The following is a 26,127-nucleotide window of genomic DNA, read 5'->3' as shown; positions in this document are numbered from 1 at the left end:
CCTGGAACTAAGGAATTCACATCATGATTTCCCTTTGAACATTCATCTCAGTTTCTGCTCATGTTGTAAGAACTTGAAGTATAAGATGCCCATGGAATTTGAAATCATTCATATTATATAAATGTTGAAATCAAAATATCTAATACGTGGATCGAACAGTAAATACTTTTTTTTTTTAAGATTTTATTTATTTGACAGAGAGACACAGTGAGAGAGAGAGAGAACACAAGCAGGGGGAGTGAGAGAGGGAGAAGCAGGCCTCCCGCTGAGCAGGGAGCCTGATGCGGGGCTCGATCCCAGGACCCTGGGATCATGACCTGAGCCGAAGGCAGACACTTAAGGACTGAGCCACCCAGGCGCCCCGAACAGTAAATACTTTTATTCAATACATCAATCTCTTATTGCCGCGATAGGTTTTACATTGATTATATTTATCATTTTTTTTAAATAACCGTGCAAAAAGTGCTATGATACCCCTTTTTAAAGAGAAGCTGAAGTTTAGAAAAAATAAAGAATTTGGCCGGTGCCTCCTTACCAGTAACTAAAGATCTGGAATTCAAAACCAAGTCTATATTGCTTTAGAGAATACAGACGCTTGATGTATATTTTAAACACTTCTGCTAGAAAATGTTGCCATGTCGTTGCTGTTTGTCTCTGCATTTGCGGAAAGGACTCAAGTAGGAGCAAGGACAGGAGGGGAGGGGGCTGAGGCCCCTGGTAAGGTGGGTGGGAGGTGACCCAGAATGGTCTTCTTTTTTTCTTTTTCTTTTTCTTTTTTCGATGAGGTAGAAACTTCCTGCTAAAATGCCAGGGGAGAAGGCAGGGCACCAGCGGTGGGACCGCAGCTGACAGGAATGGGTCAGGGGGCTGTCTGGGACAGATGGAGGCAGGGTCATGGGGCTGGATGGACGGGTTGGCAGCCTGGGACCTGGGAGCTGGAGTGGCATCCTGTTTGCATGAGGTTTGCTCCAGCACCTCCTGGCAGCTCAACGCCAGAGCCAAGAAGGGAGGGATTAGAGTGACCGGTGTTGGGGTTTCTTAGGGCAAATTAGGTGACAGTAGGTCCTGAAAGCGATGACCTGTGGAATATTGTTGGGGAAGGTGGTGACACTGGGAGGCCAAGCATGGGATAAATCAACCAGCGATCCTCAACCTTGAGGAGCCATCCGGGTGCCCTGGGGGGCTGGTTAAAACACAGATCCCCGAGCGCCATCCCCACAGTCTCTGATTCAGTAAATGGGGGCCAGTGGCATTTTAAATGAGTTCCCAGGGATATGGACGCTGCCAGTCAGGTGTGTGTGTCTGGGGACCGCACTTTGAGAAGAGCTGGGGCATGGGCAGGAAGGAAGTAAATTTTTCTCTCCTGAGGTCTCGTTAAGGCTGCAAAAACAGACGGAACCACTCCTTGACTGAGGGATTTAGGGCGTCACTGAAAGAACTGGCCCTGTGGGAACCCTGGAAGCGCGCACGCACGCACGCACGCACGCATGCGTGCGCACGCAGGGACACGCATGCGCCAAAGGGGGCTCAGTGTCTCGGTTCATTTTCCTTTCGAAGGAAGACCCCGGTCCTTGCAGGGGTGCCCAGCTAGCCAGCTTCTCTCTCAGGAGCTCTCCCGACACCTGATGCCTTCTTTCGGCGACCAGGTAAATGCATCAGGGTCCCTGATGATGACACGGGCCGGGGACGAACGTGAACCCCTATATGTTAGTCTGAAAGTCTGTCGGTACAAGCCGACCACCTCTGTGAGATCCCAAACATTCCACTAGCTCTTCTCAGGAGCCTCGAAGCCCTGGGACACCTTGCCCAGGCCTTTTCCAGAAAGGATACTCTCGGCCTGTCAGGAACGTAGATGAGAGAAATGGCCCCTGACCAGGAGGAGAGCCCGTAGCGGGACAAGGGGCCAGGTCTCCGTGAGTTCCAAGTACCTCCGTGCCAACAGGACACCAGAGGGACGCATCCACCAAGTGCCGCTAAGAACTGTGTACAAAGCTGACTTCATACTTTCCCCCCTCTACTTCTTTAATTATTTTTCCATTGCTCCATGCCCGGTTTCCTTTAATGTGGCTATTTAGTTGTGTCATCAGTGCCCAGGAACCCAAAGCAGAACAAAGCCACGCCAACCATTTCATCGTAGGATTCTCTTCCAGCCCTTTGTCCCAACTCCTGATTCCCGTGTTCATCATTCCCCGCTTTCCTCTTTATATTATTTTAAACTTTCTTTGTATAATGGGCCATGTCAGACGTACACAAAACGAGGGAGACCAGTATAGTGAACTCAAATGTCTCTATTGTCCAGATTCTAACTTTTCAAATCATGCCCAATCTTGTTTTGCCCATTCCGTCTATTTCCACATCCTGTAGGGAGTTGTACTGCATTTATGTGTGTTCCTAAAGGGCTGTTTATTTTTCATTTCCATTGTCTTTAATTTTATCAAACGGTATGTTGCCCTATGTAATTTTTTTCAGAGCTACTATTTTCACTTAATATTACATTGGTAAGCATCTTCCCTGTTGCGGCCCATCACTATACTGCGTTATTTTTGATGGTGTACAGTAGTCCATTTATGAACATCCCTTGGTTTATTTCTCCACTCTCCCATTGATGGCTCTTCAAGTTGTTTCCAGCCTTTCGATATGGTGGAGAGTGCTTTTATGAACGGTCTTGTGTGTTCTTGTCATACACCTGGTATAGCTCTGTGAGTGGAACTGTTTAGCTTTAGGATTAAAGCTGGATTGTTTCCCACCAAAGTGCCGCCCCACCCCCGGCATCATATGAGAGATCCCTCCCCTGATCTGCGTCTTCTTCTCTCCCATGCTGGTTATTGATAGGTGTAATAGGCGTATTCATTTTTTTTCCCCCAATTACTTTGCCAATTAAAATGGAATCTTGCTGGGGCCTTAATTTGCATCTCCTCAGTAACTGGTGTCCTAATCAGCTTAGGCTGCCATCACAAAATACCATAGGCTAGGTTTTGGACTTGCTTAGGACCTGTCACCCCATCCCTTTTTCCTATTGCCCCCTTTTGGGATGGGGATGTCTATTCTGAGCCACCCAATCCATGGCAATTTGTTATGGCAGCCCTAGCTAAGACATGTTGACTATCTCTTCATTGGTTTGCCGGCCCATGCATTTCCTTTTCTGTGAAATGCCTGTTCATGTGTTTTGTTCATTTTCTATGGGCTTGTTGTATTCATTTCCTGTTGTTGCTATAACAAAACACCACAAACTTGGTGGCCTAAAAGAACATAGTTTTATTATGTTCCAGTTCTGGAGGTCAGACGTCCGACGTGGGTCTTACTGGGCAAAATCAAGGTGTTGGCAGAGTCGCGTTCCTTCAGGAGGCTCATCTGTGTCCTTTCTCAGCTTCTAGAGGCTGCCCACATTCCCTGGCTCACGCCCCTCTTCCAACAATTACATCACTTGGATCTCTCTTTCTGTTGTCACATCTCCTCTCTCTGACCTTCCTGCTTCCCTCTTATAAGGACCCTTGTGATTCCATCGGGCCCACCCACATATTCCAAGATAATCTCCCCATCTCAAGATCCTTAACTTAATCCCATCTGCAGTGTCTCTTTGTCCTGTCAGGTAACATATTCAATAGTTCTGGGGAACAGGACGTGGACGTCTTTGGGAGACCACTGTTCTGCTTGTGCTCTTTCATTGTGCTCTTCCCTTTCTCATGGATTGGTATAAGAAGAGACACATAACCCACGTAACACCGCCGGGCAATAGAGGACAGTCCCCACAAGGGCCCAGCCCTGGGCTGCAACTCCCTGCCCTCTCTGCAGGGCACCTGTGGGTGTTTGAAGAGACACAACAGAAAGTAAGACCTCCACCACCCCAGGCCCTCTGTGAGCCACCAGCCTGGAGCCAGTCCCAAGTTCTGAGGTGCCGGGAGACACAGGCATGATCTATGCACCAGTCTTGAAAATCCAAACAGCACTTCACTTCTTTCTGATGTATGTTATGATTTTCCAAAGCACTTCCCCGTCCATAATCTGTCTTGACTCAGTGCTGTCAGAGGCCAAGTGCAATGGGATGACTGTGCTGGAAGCTCCCCAGCCAGTTGGAGACTAGCAGATTCTAGGCTCTTTTTTTTTTTTTAATATCTTATTGGAGACAGAGATACAGAGAGAGGAAGAGGCATGAGCAAGGGGGGAGAGGCAGAGGGAGAGGGAGAAGCACACTCCCCGCTGAGCCAGGAGCCCGGCGCTGGGCTTTACGTGGTGCTCGATCCCAGAACCTAGAGATCATGACCTGAGCCAAAGGCAGACGCTCAACCATCTGAGCTACCCAGGCGCCCCGGATCCTAGGCTCTTAATCCCCAATCTGGGATTCTTCCCAGCAGCCTGGGCCTTAGGGGAGAGACCCATGTGACTTGTCACAGGGCCCTGTCCCAGCCTTCCTTCTTAACCTGCCATAGTGGTATGGGTGGTGAGAGCTCCAGGGCTTGAATCACACAGGCCTGGTTGTAGCTTCCTGCTCAACCACTTACCAGCTGTGTGACCTCCAGTAGGTGGTTTAACCTCCCTGGGCTTTGGTACCTGCCTGTCTAACAAGTTCCCAGGTGATGCTGCTGCTGCTGGTCTTTGGACCACTTTGAGAATTATGCTCTATATAAATCACGGATTCTCTCTGAGTCTTTTTCTTCGTCTGTAAAATTGCCCTTCTCTCCTGGTTGGTGTGATCCTCAAATGAGATAACGTATGGGAAAGCCCTTTGTAAAGATTTAAAAAGACACAGAGGGAATGATCAACTTAATGATGTTTCATAATCGCTGCTCACGTGTGTGTTTCCTTCACAGTTTACAAAGAACGTGCACATATAGCACCAGTGGCTAACTGCTTAGGAGCAGGGGCTATTTAATTTCATGGACCCTAGGTTTGTCTGACTCTTTGACCTTGGGAGTGTTTGATAGCCACTTGTGCTGGAAGGGTGGATAGTGCCTTGCCCTGCCTGGAAGAAACCTTGAGATCCGCCCCTGTTGTTCACCCCACAGACAGAGGCTTGATGGTGCTTCAAGTGTTTGTGGTTATTTTTGTCAACCATCATCTCCTCCCACTCCTCCCCAAGAAAGCTCTCCAGTGAGTCATCCGGGAGGCCCGGGAGGCAGTTGACGTTGCTCGGCTGGTATCTGGCCATTGAGGGGAAGGAGAAGTGATGTCTCCTTGGGCTTGCTTTGCAGAAAAATTCCATGGGTTCATAGCCTCCTGGAAAGTCGATCTCTAGAATTTGTGTCTATGATATACATTTGGTGTGTACATTTTTATTTGTATTCACTCAGAGATTCAACAAATATCTGTTGAATGACTGTTATGTAGCAGGCATTGTTTTAGGCTCTGAGGATATAGCAACGTACCGAACAGCAAGGTGCCCCTTTCATGGAGTTCATGTATGTATAATATTCATGGGACATATATTGAAAGCCTACTGTGTGTCATGGAATTTATTTATTTTTAAAAAAGATTTAATTTTATTGATTTGAGAGAGAGAGCGTGAGCAGGAGGAGAGGCAGAGGGAGAAGCAGATTCCCTGCTGAGCAGGGAACCTGACATGGGGCTCGATCCCAGGACCCCAAGATCATGACCTGAGCTGAAGGCAGCCGCTTAACCGACTGAGCCACCCAGGTGCCCCCAAGTGAAATGCTTTTTAAAGATGGGTGACGGGTGCCTGACTGGCTCCATTGGTGCAGCATGCAACTCTTCATCTCAGGGTCGTGAGTTCAAGCCCCATGTTGGGGGTAGAGATTACTTAACAAGTAAAATTTTAAAGATGGAATTTTCTAGGTTGGCTAAGAGGGGGTATTCTGCAATGAGGGAGCTGCATGCTGTAGCTTGGCACTTTAGGCACCTGCAGTGGTCCCATAGAGTTGGAATATGGGTGCAAGGGATGGCAGGGAGGTTGGAGAGGTGGGCAGGGGCCTGGCCATGAAAGGCCTTAGGTGACAAGGATTTAGCGCTTAATCCTGCAGTCAAGGTATTGAAGTGCTGAAAAGTTCAAGTCGGAGAGTGAAATGACAGTGCTGTGTTGTGGGAAGATAAGTGTAGAGGAGATGTGGAGGTAGTGGCTGGGAGTGCGGAACTAGAGGTAAGGAGATGGAGATGCAGGCTGGAACCAAAGCGAGGGTGGTCAGGATGGAGTGGTAGTATCAGAGAGGTGCAGGGGATGCAGAATTGGCAGGGGACCCTGATCTAACTGGATACGTGCAGTCGAGAACAACCACATTTTAGCAGTAACTGAACACACAGGTGAGTGGATGAGGTGACCTGGGATGAGAAAATGGACAAGGGCAGGTCAGTGGGGGCATTGTGTCATTTCACGTGCTGGAGGAGAAAGGGGGAGCTTTGAAGAGAATCTAAAGGCAATGTCAAAGAGGAAAATGGCAAAACTGTTAGAGTAGGCAGTTAGTTAGGTTCTAACAGGATATCAACAACGAGGAAATCATGGCCAGCCCTCGGGAAGTTCAGAGGCCTGTAGGGGCAGCACTCCACAGGAAGCCAGATCAAACCAGACAGGCCCGAGATGGCGGCTGCCCTGACAGGAACCCCCTGACCAAATAAAGAAGAAAAAGCATGAAACCCTGAATCTCCCCTCTAAGTAGTGAATATTCTGCCCCCTAGTTAATGACTGTCAATAAAAGAAACCCAGTCCCCAGGGTGTACAGCTCACACACTCTTTCTCTCCCTCTCTCTCTCCTTCCTCACTCTCTCCATTTGTCCTCACATCTCAAAATGTACTTTTTGCTTTTATAAACTTTCCCATTTGTGTCACTTTGCTGCGTTGTGCATCTGTCCTTGAGTTCTTTCTCATGACTGGACCAGGAACCTTGGGTGACACCTTTGGGATGAGCTGGGTCAAGACCCCAGGGCCCTGGAGTCTCCCCAGTCCACCCTGCAACAAAATTAGGAAGAAGCACAGATTAGGACGATTACTCTGTGGAAGCCAATGATGGAGAGAGTTCCAGATAGGAAGGAGTAGTCACTGGTGGCAAATGCTACCCCACAGGTCAACATCAGGACTTGGAACTTTGGGTTTCAGTGAGTGACTAGAGCCCCTGCCCATAAATAAATATTTATGGAATGCGTGGGAGAAATTTGGGAGGTGAGCCTATGAACACCATCTCTGAAGAGTGGCCACTGTCTTATCAGTTTATGTCTCTCTACTTTTGACTCCTCTGTTTGTACCAGGAATCCCCTTCTTCCCAGTTATCACTGAAACAACGAAAAGCAGTGGGAGATCACACTGAAATTTGGAGAAAGCTGCCTTTGGTCTCGGAGACTTCAAGGGGCTTCTGCAAGGTTGATGCAAGCAAGAGCAGATTCAAAGAAGTGTCCACAGACACTTAAGTCACTGCATGTGTAGAAAAAGTGGAAGGGACCCTCAGCGAAACGCAGCATGCTCCAAGCTTTGGCAAAAGGCACTCTTTCACGCACACGTCACGAGCAGGGGTCACGCCAGGCACTGTGCTGAATGTGAAGGACAAGATGGGGACCCAGACAGACGAGATCCCCGCCCTCAGGGACCTTACATTCTAGTAGGAGAGATGGACAAGAAACAAGTGTGATAAATGCCATGAACTAAATAAACTAAGATGAGACCGTAGAAACTGGAGAGGAATTAATTGAGATACATGTTAGTCGGTTTATCTTGCTGAAGATTTTCCAACTTTAGCACACAGCAGATTTCAGGAGCCATCATGTTTTATGATTTATCCCATCTTGCACAGAGAATTTTCCCCCATCGTGTTTTGGACAACCCTCGCTGCCAATGCTAGGAGTGGTGGGAGAGGGGTTGGGGGAACAGAATTCAGGAAATGCTCACACCCCGAGGCTACACCCTGATTCCCTGGCTGAGAGCAGTAGGCAAGATGGCCCACTGGGAAGATTTCAGTTTAAGAGAATGTGCGTATGGCGGTGCCTTCTGTCAGAGCAACACCCATTCCTCACTTCTGATAACACTTTGCTCCAGCCGCGGCAGGAATGCTCCACCCAAATCCCTCCCAGGGGTTTTTCAAACGTAACCAAAGTCACACAGACCTGGGATCATAACATACAGAGCTGGGATCATAACACAGTTTACTCCCAGAGTCAGTGCTACACCGAGCAAAGCAAGGGCCCCTCAACAGTGGGCTTTGACACATGCAGCCCTACCGGTTAGAGGAGGAGGAACCCAAGCTAACTTTAGGGACAAAGATCCCCACCATGTTTGCCCCACTCAGGGGTCTCAGGTCCCCAAGGCACCTAGGGCCAAAATGGGCTTTTGGGAAATGGCTGCTTATTAGAAAGGTTGAGCTAAGCAACCATGACAAAAAGACCCAAAGATATGTATTGGCTCAAACATAAGAAAAGTTTCTGATTCACATAACGGACTGCAGCATATGCTCTTAGTTGATGGGTGGCTTCTTCCCATATGGTGATTCAGGGACCCAGGATGCAATATGTGGTTCTAACATAGCCTAGTGGTCATCTATATCTTTTTTTTTTTTTTTTTTTTTACAATATTCTTTTTTTTTTTTTAAAGATTTTTTTTTTTTATTTGAGACAGAGAGAACGAGAGAGAGAGAGAGAGCACATGAGAGGGGGGAGGGTCAGAGGGAGAAGCAGACTCTCTGCCGAGCAGGGAGCCTGATGTGGGACTCGATCCAGGGACTCCTGGATCATGACCTGAGCCGAAGGCAGTCGCTTAACCAACTGAGCCACCCAGGCGCCCTGGTCATCTATATCTTGCCAGCAGAAGGGGAAAGACAATTCTTGGAAGCCTCAGCTTGCAATCTCTGCGGGTCACATTCTGTTGGTGAGAACTAGTCACATGGTCATACTGAACTGTGAAGGAGCCTGGGAAGTGTAGGATCTCCAGCATGATTTGTATCCTGGGCCTGGAGAGTCTGCGGGCTGGGGTTTGTATCACAAACCTTGCACTTTGGTATAAATAACCCCCCCCCCCCCATGACTACAAAAAGAGAATGATTTTGGTGGGCAGAATATTTTTTTTTTAAGATTTTATTTATTTATTTGACAGAGACAGAGACAGCAGGAACACAAGCAGCGGGAGTGGGAGAGGGAGAAGCAGGCTTCCCGCCGAGGAGGGAGCCTGATGTGGGACTCGATCCCAGGACCCTGGGATCATGACCTGAGCTGAAGGCAGACTCTTAACGACTGAGCCACCCAGGCGCCCGGTGGGCAGAAAATTTGACTTTCTGAGAGGACTAAATGCTAGGCACTCCAGTGTTTGGATTCTAATTCTAGACCAAAATTTCCTAATTTTGACACTTTGGACATTTTAGACTGGATAATTCTTTGGGGGTGGGAGGGGGGCAGCCCTGTGCATTGTAGGATGCTTAGCAGCATCCCTGGCCTCTCCCCACCTGATGCCATAGCACCCCTTCCCCACTGCTCCCAGCCCCAGTCATGATATCAAAAATGTTTCCAGACATTGCCAAATATCTCTGGGGCACAAAATCACCACCAACTGAGAATCATTGTTCTAGACAACGAGAGCAAGGGTCAGAATCTTCTGTCAACCAGGGACAAAATGCGGCGAAATAACCTGTCCACACTTTGTCACTTGGAAAGCTCATGGAGTAGCTGCTAGTTTTTGCTCACAGAATTGACAGCTTAGCTGAGGTGCTGACTTGAAGTTGCAGAGAGAACTGAGTGATCCAAACCCCAGCCCTCAGACTCTCCAGGCCCAGGATGCAAATCATGCTGGAAATCCTGCAGGTGCTTTTGTCAAAGCCACGGCAGCACATAGAGACGTGCTCTGTTAAGTCTTTTCACTTCACTTAATACAAATCTCAAAACCATACTGGCTTGTTTGCAAGAAGACACTTTCTGGGTTATTTGGTGCAGATTCTCTGAAATTTCTGTGAGAAATAAGGATTGGGTTTTTTGTTGTTGTTGTTGTTGTTTGATATCTTGCCTAATATGAGACATATAAGCATCTGGCAAATTCTTGTTCTGTATGGACATGGCAAACAAGAGGGAGATGCCTAAGAAGGATATTTGTTTTTAGGAAATGGGTTGTCTTGGAAAAACTGGTGAGAATTCCTTGCAGCCTGGTAAAAACAGGAAGTACAGCAAAGCATTAAGGATGCTTTGGGGTATTCCTTGGGGATCTTTGGGAAGAGCTTCAAGGTTTGGGCTGCAGTCCCTGACAAGTCCAGGTTTGTGTGTAGCTGACTATATGAAGTATTCATTTCCTGATTCACTGGCAGTATGCAAGGTGCTTGAACACTAAGCAAAGATGGTTATGTCTTTTTAATTTCAAAGCTGCTTAACTAAGATGAGATGCAAGGTCGTAATCAATAAAGCTCAATTTGAAACACCGTGAGAAAAAGGAATAGAGAAATGTTCTTTGGTGCTGGAGTGGTACAAAGTAACAGGTTTATGTCAGACTGAGATTTGTGTGAAAATATCTAAGTACTCCTTCCGATTATGAGCAATTTGGGTCTGAATAAGCATTTGAAGATTCACAGTCCCATGTGTATCATTGTTTCTGAGCAAGCCTGAAAACACTTGACTTTTGGCTATTTACCAGTTGCTAGGTAGTCGGGAAACAACAACGAACAAATAGGATCACTGATCTTTTGTTGCCGCGTGATTGTTCTCATTCCGGTGTGATGGAGTCAGTCCCCGCTCAGCACCTCTCAGTCACTTCCCAGTGCCTACAAGTGAGTGTCCAAACACCTCACCAGGCCCAGAAGCCCTCTGTGGCTCTTTTCTGACCCTATCTGGCTGCTGGTGCAGACCTCCTCTGCCACCTGGAATCAGCAGAGCCAAGTGCAAGGCCATGAATGCAGCAGGACATGTCAGGCCCCCAGAGTTGCTCAGATGGCTCCCTCCCAAACTTCCAAGGCTTGATGGCCACTTTTTCAGGCCATCCAAAAGGTCTTTATCACCCAGAACTCTGTTTGCACTTTATGTTACACATTGTTCAGATGTCTGACTCGCTCCTCTGAGGGCAGGGCCAGTGTCTAATTAGCTCTTCTGGGGAGCAATAGTGCCTAACAGAGGATCTGGAGAATGTTTGTTCAATACAAGTTTATTGAACAGAGAAATGAACAGAAATTTCTGTCATATGGTTTTTCTTTTCTTTTTTTAAAATTGTGGCAAAATACACATAACATAAAATTCACCATCTTAGTCACCATCCACCTCCAGAACTCTTTTCATCTTGTAAAACCAAAACTCTGCACCCCTTGCACACTAACTCCCCACTCCTCTCCTCTCTCAGCTTCTGGCAACGCCCTTTCTACTGTTTGTCTCTATGAATGGGACAGATCCATATTCTAGGTACCTCATCTAAGTGGAATCATATACTCTTGTCTTTTTGTGAGTGGCTTCTTTCACTGAGCATAATGTCCCCAAGGCTCATCTGTGTTGTATCATGTGTCAGCATTTCCTCCCCCCCCTTTTTTTTTTAAAGATTCTATTTATTTATTTGACAGAGAGATACACAGTGAGAGAGGGAACACAAGCAGGGGGAGTGGGAGAGGGAGAAGCAGGCTTCCCGTGGAGCAGGGAGCCCGATGCGGGGCTCGATCCCAAGACTCTGGGATCATGACCTGAGCCGAAGGCAGACGCTTAATGACTGAGCCACCCAGGCGCCCCAGCATTTCCTCCCTTTTGAAGGCTGAATAATATTGCATTGTGTGTATATACCACATTTTGTTTATCCATTCATATATCGAGAGACACCTGGGTTCTTTCCACCTTTTGGCTCTTATGAACATAAGTGTACAAATACCTGTTCGAGTCTCTGCTTTTGGTTTTATTGGGGATATCCCTAGACGTGGAATTGCTGGATCATATGGTAAATCTGTGTTTATTAATTGATTAAAGGAACAGACATACTGTTCCAGGCCAGCAGTTTGCACACATGATTGCACTGAATGCTCATGGTAATTCTAGGAGGGAGAACAATTACTATTCCTTTCTCAAGAGATGAGAAAAATGAAAGCAATTGCCCAGTTTCATAAAGCCAACCAGTGGCAGAGTTGGGATTGCGACTCAGACACTTAGATCCCCAAATCCATGCTTTTGAGTCCTGTGCCATACTTGCTTTTCTGTAGAAAGGTGGTGGGCTCTCTCGCTCTGGTGGGTGAAGGCCCTGCCTTGGGTTGGGGAAAAGGAACTTCCTGAAGAAGAGACATCCTACTTGTAGGTGGTCACCAAGATTAGCTGTTTGTGACAGGCTTTACCCCAGTCCTTCACAGGCTTGGATATTCTTCAGTAAGTCTGTACCATGCTTCTCAGTGTTCTGTATCCTAGGATAAGATGACCTAATAAACTCATAATCGAGTTTGGTGATTACAAAATCACTCAAAAACAACTTGGTTGCTGTGCATTCCTCTGAAGTAATGACTTAATATGGGAGATCATTTAAATCTGGTTGAGACCGCTCTAATTTTGTCATCCAAGATCTCTTGGTGGTTCCAGGCATGAAAGAGAGAGTCAGTTCATAATCTAATAAGTCATTCAGAAATAATCTACCTGTGAGAGCCTTACTCATCTATCTTGTTAAAGATCTGGCAGCTCACTAAACCATCTGGTAAATGGTGGGTTATCAGCTCACACCTAGATACACCACTGCATCCATAGAGGCAAAACTGCCCCTCCCTGCTCAGTAGCCACCAGACATGAAAACCCAGGGCAGAGAAGAACAGCAAGGGAGAAGACGGAGAGCTCATGCTTTGAGGTACCTTCTCTGCTCCAAACATACAGCAGTGACACATAAAATATTGAAGCAGAAAACCCCAAATACCTGGATAAACTCAAAGAATAGACGAATACTTGAAGATGGAAAAGATCAAGAAGGAAAGAGATGAAACATTCCAAGAGCGGAAATATAAATCAGAGAGTGAAATGCAGCCCTGGGTTTGTTGTGTTCTGGTCGGAAGTCGGTGGGAGTGACTGGGATTTTGAATCCTGTGGGATGAAGAGAACTAAAAATGTTTCACAGAAGGCTCATTGCTGGAATTGAGGGGCAGAATAGGTCATGAAAGGAAGTTGGGAAAAAATAAACAACTACGGCTGATGGCCACCTGGGGAGATGGCATTCCATAGGCTACGAGACGGGATGTAGGAATTCGGAGACAAGCTTCACAACCAAGTCACCGGTTGGCATATTACCTGATTTTGCATAACTCCTAAGACCACGATGTCATTGTAAGACTATGGCTTGGTCAGGGGGGCAGGTGGAAGCAACTGCAAGGCCACTAGATGGGTGGAGACGTGAGCACAGAATAAGAGAGGAAAAAAAATAGAAACAAAAACTTTCCAAGAAAATAAAACATTGGAATGTGTATCCAACTCCAAATTCACACTCTGGAACAGACTGATAAAGACTTCGAAATAAGTGTATGTGGCATGCTCAGAGAGATACAAAAAATAACTTCTGTTTTAAAAAAGAGCAAGAAATCATTGATTTGTTTATTTTTTAAAGATTATTTGAGAGAGTGAGAATGAGAGAGAGAGAGAGAGCACATGAGAGGGGGGAGGGTCAGAGGGAGAAGCAGATGCCCTGCTGAGCAGGGAGCCCGATGTGGGACTCGGTCCCGCGACTCCAGGATCATGACCTGAGCCGAAGGCAGTTGCTTAACCAACTGAGCCACCCAGGAGCCCAAGAGCAAGAAAGTATTTAAAAAGCAATCAGAGGGGCGCCTGGCTGCCTCAGTCAGTGGAGCATGTGACTCTTGATCTCGGGGTTGTGAGTTCAAGCCCCACATTGGGTATAGAGATTACTTAAAAAAAAGTCTTTTAAAAAAAGCAATCAGAAAGAAAGCTGGAACAGGTGATGGTAAAAAGAAACAAACTGAAATCTTTAAATCTTAGAAAGAAAAATAGTCATTGAAACTTCAGAAATTAATATGGGGTAAACTTGACACCTGGCAGGCGAAGCGAGAAGAGTGGTGAGTTGAAAAAGAGAAAAAAATGGACAAGGAGATTGCTTGTACCTTTTGGGAAAAATCAACATGCTCACATTGTTTGGATTTTCACAATCCCCACCTACAGGTGACTCCCTCTTCAGATCCCTGTTTATCCCTTGGTTGGGCCATCTCATGTTCAGGGTCAGCAGTCCTGTTCATTTCTTAGTGGGAGCTTCTCAGGGCTTAGGACCTTCTCAGGGTTTAAGACCACAGCTTTTCGGGCGCCTGGGTGGCTCAGTTGGTTAAGCGACTGCCTTCGGCTCAGGTCATGATCCTGGAGTCCTGGGATCGAGTCCCACATCGGGCTCCCTGCTCGGCAGGGAGTCTGCCTCTCCCTCTGACCCTCTTCCCTCTCGTGCTCTCTATCGCTCTCATTCTCTCTCTCTCAAATAAATAAATAAATCTTTAAAAAAAAAAAAAAAAGACCACAGCTTTTCTATGGAACAGTCTCCCTCAGATTCATGCCAATTTCCTCGAGAAGCCAAGGCCTACAGGAGACCTCGAGAAGTGCAAATATGCAATGATGAATGCACTTGGGAGATCTCTGACATCTTTGATCAGAGTCATCTTTTTTTTATTTTAAGATTTATTTATTTATTTTAGAGAAAGTTCATGAGAGGGGGAGGGGTAAAAGAGGGAGAAAGAGAATCTCAAGCAGATTCCACACCCAGCTTGGAGCCTGACACGGGGCTCTGTCTCACGACCCCGAGATCATGACCTGAGCTGAAACCGAGTCAGCTGCTTAACTGACTGAGCCACCCAGGTGCCCCGATCAGATTCATCTTCTGTGTGGGTCTGAACACACTGCTTACCCTACAATTTTTTTTTTTTTTTTTTTTACATCTACACATTATCAAGCTTTGTTGGTTTTTCCTGAAACTTGTTGCTTCAACAATATATCTAGAGTAGCCTACGAAATTTCCAAAACTCATCTCAGTGAGAGAAAACCCTTCAAATATATGTGTGCAAAAATAAGGTAACTTCCAGTTCCTTCCTGCTCTTGGGCTCTCCCCCTCATACCAGGACACGTGGAAGGAAGAGCGTTGTGCATATTCTAGATTCCTCCTGAGAGTCAAAGGCTAGAAGCAGATGAATGCATGAATGTATCATGTAATAGAACCTATATATGATACACATTGAAGGTGAGTGCTCAGAAATTATTTTTACTAACAGAAATGTCTGCTCAAAAAAGTCATAAGACCACTTCTCTAAACATTGGACTAATGTGGTGGCTACGCATTTGCTGGTTGTGTATGAATCATTGCATTCAGTTGGAAGACGCCCTCTTATCCTGGTCTCTGGGTTCTCTTCCTCCAGCACAACATGCAGTGCAGACAATGAAATCTGTTTCCGGGAGAACGTGGAAGCTGCAGGAAGCTGTAGGATAGTCATGAGCTACACCTTCAGGTTGTCTGTTCCCCTGTGATGGGCATGTGCAAATCCTATTGTGAAAATAAGTCTGTAAGATAGAATAACACCTTTAGCTTTATGACGTTATAGAAGTTTCACTCTGTTCACGTTTTTGCCTGCATTTCAACCTTGCAAAAGGTTGAATCCAGATGACTGGGTTCTTTAAAAGCCCATGAGCTTTATTAGCACCACCCGTAACAACACGGTTTTGCTGTCACGTTGACACGTGTTCCTAAAACATCGTGCGTGGTAAGATGGGTTGGGAAACTGCCCCCTGAAACTTTGTCGGTGACATATACAAAGATGGATAGGAATCCAGTAACAACAATGGTAGCACCGTTTTACATGTGTTCAGTGGTTAGGGAACATGTAAATACTACAATAAATGGTTCTCTTTACCTTGCAAAAGTGTGCTTGTGGAAGTGGGTATCCAAAGGGTGCCTGCAAACTTCTGATTTTTTGTGAAGTGGTGGAAAGAGGGTTATCTGAACTTGGATGGACATTTGTCACATCAAGAATGGATGGGCAGGCAATGTTCGAGATGTGTGCACGTGCCTTTGTGTTCTCCCCAACGTGGCTTGATTATGTGTGGCTTTCTGCACTCATTCGTTTTTTTAATGGATGAAATCATATACAATCAAACTCAGTTTGTCCTATGTTCAAATTGTTTCCCCATATAGCAACTGCAGTGGAACAAATCTGTGCTTTCAAAACAAGCATTATAGAAGAACTGACTGTATTTAAAATATTGAAATGTTATGTAATTCCAGAATTTCCCACTAATCCCTTCTTCTTCTTCGTCTTCTTTTTAATTTTTTTTTCTTTTTTCAAGGCTAGTCAAGTGAAGCAGCAAGAGTGAACAAGAAACTAAGAAATCTGTAACTGGCTTGTGATCGATTAAGTGTAAGTTAATCTCTTATTTAACGTTTTCATTGAATGCGCCCAAAAAGATGATTTCATGAACAATGTATATAATATAACCTAGGAGCTTCAACACTGAATAAAAAAGTGATTATAGAATTTTAATGGACAACAAAAAAAAAAGTTCTGAGTGGTGATCTAGGAATTCTTTATAAACTTGCCCCATATTGGGCATAGAGATTACTTTAAAAAAAATCATGACTAGCTTGATGTTGGAGAACAAAGAGGAAATGGTAAAGAGTTTAGACTACCATTTTTTGGGCCAAACACAACTTCAAAACTTACCATGAAATTAAAAGCTATTTCTTTTTTTTTTTTTAAAGATTTTATTTACTTATTTGACAGAGAGAGCACAAGCAAGGGGAGCAAGTAGAAGGCAGAGGGAGAGGGAGAAGCAGGCTCCCTGAGGAGCAAGGAGCCTGACGCAGGGCTCATTCCTAGAACCCTGGGATCGTGCATGACCTGAGCTGAAGGCAGATGCTTAATGGGCTGAGCACCCAGGTGCCCTAGGGCTATTTATTTCTTCAACAGAATAAAAAGTTTTAGTAATTAGATCTGGAAGATGATATAATGTTAGAAACATGGTTATAGGTTAATGTGTGTGTATACTTTTTTGCACTAAAAGTTATTTTTAAGTTTAAGGTCATTAAACAATATTATAATTTTAGTTTTAGCAAATACATTTCTGATTTTATAGGAAGTTTGGATTTTCACGATGGTGTATTACAAAATAGTCCCTTTCCCTCTGATTTATTTACCTTTACCTGGGAGCATAACTACAGAGGAGGAAAATCTTTGAGGATTTCTCACATTTGATACCATTTTATTTTATTTTATTTAAATATTTTATTTATTTGGGCGCCTGGGTGGCTCAGTTGGTTAAGCGACTGCCTTCGGCTCGGGTCATGATCCTGGAGTTCCGGGATCGAGTCCCACATCAGGCTCCCTGCTCAGCAGGGAGTCTGCTTCTCCCTCTGACTCTCCTCCCTCTCATGCTCTCTGTCTCTCATTCTCTCTCTCTCAAATAAATAAATAAAGTCTTTAAAAAAAATAAAAAAATAAATATTTTATTTATTTTATTTTTTTAAATTTATTTGAGAGAGTGTGAGCTGGATAAGGGGCAGAGAGAAAGAATCTCAACTGAGTGTGGAGCCCTACTCAGGGCTCGATCCCACAACCCTGAGATCATGACCTGAGAAGAAATTAAGAGTTGGACGCTTAACCGCTTAACCGACTGAGTTCCTAGGCACCCCTAAAGATTTAAGTAATCTCTACACCCGGGGCATCTGGGTGGCTCAATCGGTTAAGCATCTGCCTTCGGCTCAGGTCATGCTCTCAGGGTCCTGGGATCAAGCCCCACGTAGGGCTCCCTGCTCAGCGGGGAGCCTGCTTCTCCCTCTGCTGCTCCCCCTGCTTGTGCTCTCTGTCAAATAAATAACATTTTTAAAGAAATAAAATTTAAAAAAAGTAATCTCTACACCCAACGTGGGGCTCAAAATCATAACCCTGAGATCAAGAGTTGCATGCTCCACTGACTAAGCCAGCCAGGTCCCCTCAATACCATTTTAAAAGTTCCTTCCACCATATAGTAATATGATGATAGCAATGGATATGAATTAATCTTCAGATATGCAGTGAGATATGAATCTTGGCTGAAGGCTTTTTTCTAAAAGATTTTTTTTTAAAGATTTAATTTGGGGCGCCTGGGTGGCTCAGTTGGTTAAGCGACTGCCTTCGGCTCAGGTCATGATCCTGGAGTCCCGGGATCGAGTCCTGCATCGGGCTCCCTGCTCAGCGAGGAGTCTGCTTCTCCCTCTGACCCTCTTCCCTCTTGTGCTCTCTATCTCTCATTCATTTACTTGAGGGAGAGATAGAGAGAGCACAAGTGGGGAGCAGAGGGAGAAGCAGGCTCCAGAGCCGACTGAGCCACCCAGGTGCCCCTAAAGATTTTTATTTATTTATTTGACGGAGAGAGAGCACAAGTTGGGGGAGTGGCAGCAGAGGGTGAGGGAGAAGCAGGTTCCTCACTGAGCAGAGAGCCTGGTGTGGGGCTCGATCCCAGGACCCCGGGATCACGACCTGAGTCAAAGGCAGACACATAACCAACTGAGCCACCCAGGTGCCCCTGTGATTCATTTTCTTCAGCCCCAATGGCTGAAGGCTTTTGCACATACTTCATGGGATTTCTCTCCAGTACAAAATTTCTGAGGTCAAAGTGGTCATAAATGATCATACCAGTGTTTGCACAGTAATTGTTACTGATATCAAGTAGATCAGCCAACTAACATTTCAATACTTAGAGTAAAATCTCTGGAGCCTCATAGACCCTGAGGCTTTTTCTTTTCTTATCTTTTTAAGATTTTATTTACTTGAGAGAGAGCAAGAGAGAGAGTGAGCAGGGGGGAGGAGCAGAGGCAGAGGGAGAACCAGGCTCCATGCTGAGCAGGGAGCCCGATGTGGGGCTTGATCCCAGGACCTTGGGATCATGACCTGAGCCGAAGGCATACACTTAACCAACTGAGCCACCCAGGTGCCCCTGTGACTCATTTTCTTTCTTTACCTGAGAAATTCCTCTGCCTTACCACAAGCAGAATTTCTGAATTATTATTTACCTGTCATCACCTTCAGTTTCTTATCAATTAACTAAAAGCAAAATCCTTGAAATCATATGAGTAGGTTAGAAAAGGAAAAGTAGGAGGAAAAATTCGTAAAAATAAATCCTCCTCCTCATTGACTTGGAAGCATAAATATCTCTTGTGAGTGGAAATACTTAAACCAAACAATTTTCTCCACGGCATTTAAAGTCTCTGGAAGGTTTCATGATCGGCAATAGAACAATTTTATTCCAAGATTAATTGTAGCTCATTTATTTGGTGAAATAATTGGCAGTGACATGAAAATCACATATGCTGGGTCTTTTCTTCAAAAGATTGTTTTTATTTGAATATTTGTTGAGTTGGCAGTTATAAGATGCCTGGTGTCCGTAAGTTAGAAACAGACCAGTTGCTCAGGAGGACAGCTTTTCCTGGCTTGAGCTTACCAGAAATATCTCTTTGGGGAGTCCTAAAGAAGACACTGATAAACAACACACAGAAATACATCGTTTCGATAAAAACGTCATTTCCTACGTCCACTGCTTCTTGCCCACCTGGATGCTTACTGAGGGTATGATGCCAAATGCAGTTCAGTGAAAGCGACCCCACAAGGGGTCAAAGCAGTTTGGTCAAAGCATGTAAGTGTCCGGTACACTGTCAGATATTAGCAAAAATCGGAGAAGTAGATGGAAGGCATATCCTTTTGGCGCTGCTCTCCAAATATTATTTCTGCAGACAAAAATCTATGAGTCGGGCAGCTGAGAAGCAAGAAGGAGGTAGCTATAAACAGAGAGTGGAGCGTGTGGGTGAACCTCACGGCTGGTGCGGTCCTACCTGTGGGTTTCACTGTCATTTTGCTGGAGGTGTTGCAGAAGGTGGCAGCTGGGAGTGAGAGGGGAAAAAAAAAAACACCAAGATTTTTCTTACTATGAATTTCCGACTGTTTAGGAAGGTGTGTACTTTGGTCAAAAGATTTCCTCACAGTTTTGACGTTGGTAAGATCTTTTTCTAGTGTGATTCTTTGGCGGAATGTTCTATTAGTTTCAGGTGTACAACATAGTGATTGGTCAACTCCACCCTATGCTGTGTTCACAAGCGTAGCTAACGTCAGTCACCGCCTGATGCTCTTGCAATACTGTCGACTACATTCCCTACGCTGTGCCTTTCATCCCCGTGACTTATTCAGTCCATAACTGGAAGCCTGGACCTCCCACTCCCTTTCACCCATTTTGCCCACCCCGCCTCTGGCAACCATCAGTTTGTTCTCTGCATTTATGGGTCTGTTTCTCCTTTTTTTTGTTTGTTCATTTGTTGATTCCACATATAAGTGAAATCCTACGGTATTCGTCTTTCTCCGTCAGTCTTATTTCACTTAGCATAATACCTTCTAGGTCCATCTAAGTTGTTGCAAATGGCAAGATTTCGTTCTTTTTCATGGTTGAGTAATATTCCAATACGGGCACCCACGTACACACATGCACATACCACATCTTCATCCATTCCTCTATTTTTTTATTTTTTATTTATTTTATTTTATTTTTTAAAGATTTTATTTATTTATTTGACAGAGAGAGACACAGTGAGAGAGGGAACACAAGCAGGGGGAGTGGGAGAGGGAGAAGCAGGCTTCCCGCTGAGCAGGGAGCCCGATGCGGGACTCGATCCCAGGACCCTGGGATCATGACCTGAGCTGAAGGCAGACGCTTAACGACTGAGCCACCCAGGCACCCCTATTTTTTTTTTTTTTTTTTTTTTTTTTAGATTTTCTTCATTTATTTGACAGAGCATGAGCGAGCACAAGTAGGGGCAGAGGCAGAGGGAGAGAGAGAGGGAGAAGCAGGCTCCCAGCAGAGCAGGGAGCCCAACATGGGGCTCAGTCCCAGGACCCCGGGATCATGACCTGAGCCAAAGGCAGACGCTTAACAACTGAGCCACCCAGGCGCCCCCATTCCTCTACTTTTTAAGAAGATTTTATCCTTTATTTATTTGAGAGAGAGCGTGTGTGCAAGTGGGGGCAGGGTGGGGAAGGGGCAGAGGGAGAGAGAGAATCTCAAGCAGACTCCCTGCTAAGCAAGGAGCCCAATTTGGGGCTTGATCCCTGAGATCATGACCTGAGCTGAAATCAAGAATCAAACCCTTAACCAACTGAGCCACCCAGGTGCCTCTACCCATTCCTTTATGGATTCCCCTGTGGATAATTTCAAGCAACTTGTGTTGCTTCCGTATCTTGGTTATTGTAAATAAGGCTACAATAAACATAGGGGTGCGTATATCTTTTCAGATTAGTGTTTCATTTTCTTTCAGTAAATCCACAGTAATCAATTACTGGGTCATATGGTATTTCTATTTTTAATTTTTTGAGAAACTCCATACTGTTTCTACAGTGGCTGCACCCTCTCTGATCTGATCTTTAATAAGATGTCCACCTTGACAACTGTCCCACATTTAGGACATCTACAGGGTTGTCCTCCCATAATAGGACTCCTCTGATGGCAATAAGGGAAGAGCTCTGATTAAAGCTTTTCACAGTTATTACATTTATAAGGTCTCTCTCGGGTGTGAGCACTCAAACATAGAATAAATTCAATGTTCTAAGGGAAGCTTGTCTCACATGTAATGCATTCATAAGGTTTTCCCCACTGTAAATTTCCTAGTGTTCAAATAGGATTTTGTAAACATGGGGAGAGACATCCTACATTCATGGTATTCAGAGTTTTCCCCTAGTTTGGTTTCTCTGATGGAAAGTAAGAGATGATCTTTTAGACAATCCCCCGTATTTAGTACACAGTTACCCTCTTTCCATATAAATTCTCTGTCAGTGTAAGGGATGATCTAGGGTTGAGGCATTCCCTCAGTTCTTTTTTTTTTTTTTTTAAGATTTTATTTATTTGAGAGAGAGCAGGGGGTGGGGCAGAGGGAGAAGGAGAGAGAGAATCTCAAGCAGACTCCCCGCTGAGCACAGAGCCGGACCCTGAGATCACAACCCGAGCCAAAATCAAGAGCTGGACACTTAACTAACTGAGCCACCCAGGCGCCCCCATTCCCACAATTCTTACACTTATTTTAGGATTATACATCCCAGTATGAATTCTCTGATAATGCATGAGAGATGAGCTTTGGCTAAAAGCATTCCCTCATCCCTTATATTCAAAGGATCCTTGCTTGTTGGAATCCTGTGATGCAGAATAAGGTGTGTCTTTTGCTTGAAAGATTTCTGCATATTTTGCACTGACAAGATTTTTCTGCAGAGTAGATTTTCTGATGTTGAATAAAATATGAATACAAGTATTTTCCACATCCATTACAATCATAGGATTTGATAATTTGCTAGAACCCAGCTCACAGAAACTCAGGGAAATGTTTACTTATGTTTTCTGGTTTATTATGAAGAACACAACTCAGGAACAACCAAATGGAAGACATAGATGCAGGGGGCAAGTTATAGGGATGGGGCATGCACCCTCCCAGCACTTCAGTGTTGGGGATCTCTGAACCCCTGTTGTTTAGGGTTTTTATGGAGGCTTCACAGGATTGACTAAATCATCGGCCATTGGTGATTAAGTCAACTTCCAGTGCCTCTCTCCTCCCCAGAGGTCTGAGGGTGAAGCTGAAAATTCCAACCCTCTAATCACACAATTGGTTCTTCTGGAAACCAGCGCCCCCCTTCCTTAGGGGCTTTCCAAATGTCACCTCATTAACAAAAACCCTGGGGTTATTATGAATAACATAATATAGCTCAGAAAATGCAAATATTATAACAAAGGATGCGCCCATGGCTCTTTCCCCCTTTATAGCTCAGAAAATGCAAATATTATAACAAAGAATGCGCCCGTGGCTCTTTTTTTTTTTTTTTTTTTAAAGATTTTATTTATTTGAGAGAGAGAGAATGAGAAGGAGAGCATGAGAGGGGGGAGGGTCAGAGGGAGAAGCAGACTCCCTGCCGAGCAGGGAGCCCGATGCGGGACTTGATCCCGGGACTCCAGGATCATGACCTGAGCGGAAGGCAGTTAGTTAACCAACTGAGCCACCCAGGCGCCCTGTGCGCATGGCTCTTAACCCTTAGGAAATTACAAGGGTTTTAGGAGCTCTGGCCAGGAGCTCTATGAAGCCCAAGTATTTCTAATTACCTCCCAATACCACAGACAGCATGTGTATTTAACTTCGTAGTGTTGCCTCTGGCCAAGAGACCAGCTTGAGCAATGACATTCCGGCTGACAGCAGGCCACTGTGGACCGACCGGTCACAGGGCACCGAGGGCAGGAGAGGAATGGCCACCATAAGAAGTGTGAAGGTGCTCCATTCTGGGGCTGGGCCGTTCCAGGGGAAGTGCTATTCACAAACCTTGGAAATGAGGCTGAATTAAATTTCCAAATCAGTAATCAAGTTAACTGTATGCCTTATTCTCTTTTACAATTTGGCGGCAGACATCATCAGAAGTGTCAGCTCTTTACCCACTCAGTGTCAGAGACTTGAACACAGCCATTCCTTCTGAGCGCTGCTGATTTTTATTTGCTTTGACTTTTTAAAGTTAGAGACGTTTTCCCAGAAGGTCCTGTACTTGGTAAAAATAAATAAATAAATAAAATAAATAAATTTACAGACTTAAAGCTATGCTTTTTCTCTTAGGTGAGGAATGATTGGTGAAAAATGTTTCCACCCTGGGGCGCTTGGGTGGCTCAGTAGGTTGAGCATCGGACTCTTGGTTTTGGCTCAGGTCTTGATCTCAGGGTCGTGAGTTGTAGCCCCACGTAGGGCTCCGAACTCTTAAAAAACACAAGAGAGAACATAACTTTAAAAAATGTTGGCGGAGGAGGGCCTGGGTGGATTAGTTGGTTAAGGGTCAGACTCCTGGTTTCGGCTCGGGTCATGATCTCAGGGTCCTGAGATTGAGCCCTGCATGGGGCTCTGTACTCAGTGGGCAAAGTCGGCTTGAGATTCTTTCCCTCTCCCTTCCCCTCTGCCCCTCCCCCTGCTCACACACGTGCTCTCTCAAATAAATAAATAAGATCTTAAAAAAAATGTTGGGGGATGAGGCATCTGGCTGGCTCAGTTGGTAGAGCATGTGACTCTTAGGGTCGTGAGTTCAAGCCCCATGTTGGGTGTAGAGATTACTTAAAGATTTTTTTTTTTAAATGTTGGGGGAAGAAAAGGGTAGGTTTACTCTCTCAGATTAGAACAGTGAAGGCTGGGGGAGCTGAACAACATTTGTGAGAAGTTGTGAGGTGGGGGGGAAATACTGAATTCCTTATTTCACTGAAAGGAGTGTTAAAAGTTAATAATTTGTACTTTTGATAATAGAGTAATTTATATGTGTTTGTTCAAAGCTTTTGTTTTTATAAAAGAAATACATTTCTATGGAAGTAAAAATTCAAACAGTATACAAGGGTTTAAAGGAAATTGCAAATTATGCAATTGTAGGAAGAGTATAATCATATTCTTTAAATTGTCTATATTATTAGTGATTTTTTATCTGCTTATTTTACTAGCTCCTTAGAGACATATGTTATGACACATTATGATTGAGAATTTGTTTCTCTTTTCAGTTTTGAGTTTTTGCTTTATATATCTGGAGGTTATGTTAACCTCATTTCAAATTCAAAATTTTTATCTTTCTGGTAAACTAACCCTTATATCATTATGAAATATTGCTCTTCATTTCTAGTAATACTTCCTGCCCTAAAATCTCTTTTGTCCGATATTAATACAGTAACATCAACTTTCTTTTGATTAGTGTTTACATGGTATATCTTTTTCTATACTTTTATTTTCTACTTTTTTGTGTCCGTATTTTTTATTTAGTCTATTTTTTATGAGGTAAGCTCTACGTCCTGCATGGGACTTGAACTAAAGATCCCTGAGATCAAGAGTCACATGGTCTACCAACTGAGCCAGCCAGGCAGCCCTATGTCCTTATTTTAAAGTATATCTCTTGAAAACAGAATAATTTAGGGGCACCTGGGTGGCTCAGTCGTTAAGCGTCTGCCTTCAGCTCAGGTCATGATCCCGGGGTCCTGGGATCGAGCCCCGCATCAGGCTCCCTGCTCCGCGGAGAAGCCTGCTTCTCCCTCTCCCACTCCCCCTGCTTGCGTGCCCTCTCTCGCGATGTCTCTCTCTGTCAAATAAATAAATAATATCTTAAAAAAGAAAACAGAATAATTAAAAAAAATTCCAGCCTGACAATCTTTGACTTTGATTTGAAGTATCTATTCCATTTATATATTGATGTAATTATAGATGTGTTTGGATTTAAATTTACCTTCTTGCTATTTGTTTTCTACTTGTCTTACCAAATTTGTTTCTTTTTCTCTCCTTTCTTGACCTCTTTTAGAAACAAACCAAATGTCTATCATTAAAGGACTAGTTGAATGTATCATAGGACCTCCAAACAATGGAGTGTATGCAACTGTAGAAAGAAGAAAGAGAACTATCTTTGTGATCTCCGGGAGATATCTGTCATCTATCATCTATCTCAGTTGGACACTTAACCGAATGAGCCACCCAGGTGCCCCAGGATATATTTTATACGGGAGAGGTGATGAGATGTGTATATATAGTACGCTACAGTTTGTTGGAAAAAGGGTGGGGGGAATATGAATATATATGCACACATTTCCTTATATTAAAAAAATGGAAAAGTAAATAAAAACTCTTTAAATTAGCTTTTTGGGTGGAGTTCACAATCCCTAGTACTCAGATTGTGGTCTCTAAATACCAGCTCCCACTAAAAGGAACCAGGGGTCCTTGAAGAAATGGTTAAATCCAGGTCTGGGACAGGAAGTGTGCCAGATGAACCTGGTACACCTTATCATTTCAGGAAACAAAGAAGTATCAAAGATAACCAGTTATGTTAAAGGGCTCAGGAACCAACCTATAAAGACTTTATAGGAACAACTTATAAAGGTCAAAGGTGGGACAACATTTGAACATCAATAACATACTGTAATAATTTTGAAACACATTAAGCAGTTTAAATGCATGAACTCAATGACACTTAGCAAACAAACAACTGAATAATCAAAAACCTCATTGGTCACCTTTGGAGTATCCTAGGGAATGAACCATTCCCCAGGGTAGCCCAATAGTTGTTGGGCAGTTTCTTTTTATGGGAATAATCCAATTTATAAATGAAGGAATTACAGATTATAGAATATTACTATTTTGCAACTCCTATTGAATTAATAGATCTAGGTAATGATCAATAGGTGCTTACATCACAAAAAGAAAAATCCAGACATTATGTGCCTTCCGATAGAAGAACACAAACCCCCTAC

The 26,127-nt window shown here is 44.4% G+C and overlaps 1 long non-coding RNA gene across 1 annotated transcript; it reads left to right on the top strand.

Annotated features, from left to right (window-relative positions):
- Nucleotides 1-1,534: 1,534 nt before the first annotated feature.
- Nucleotides 1,535-25,496, top strand: LOC113908039. The gene is made up of 3 exons (XR_003515342.1): nucleotides 1,535-1,646; nucleotides 16,174-16,244; nucleotides 25,185-25,496. It is a non-coding gene; the product is annotated as an uncharacterized LOC113908039 (long non-coding RNA).
- Nucleotides 25,497-26,127: the final 631 nt, after the last annotated feature.

The sequence above is a fragment of the Zalophus californianus genome, chromosome 16, assembly GCF_009762305.2.
Source record: "Zalophus californianus isolate mZalCal1 chromosome 16, mZalCal1.pri.v2, whole genome shotgun sequence".
NCBI classification, from domain to species: domain Eukaryota; kingdom Metazoa; phylum Chordata; class Mammalia; order Carnivora; family Otariidae; genus Zalophus; species Zalophus californianus.
The sequence above is the reverse complement of the archived record's forward strand: the minus strand, read 5'-3'. Positions and strand labels throughout refer to the sequence as shown.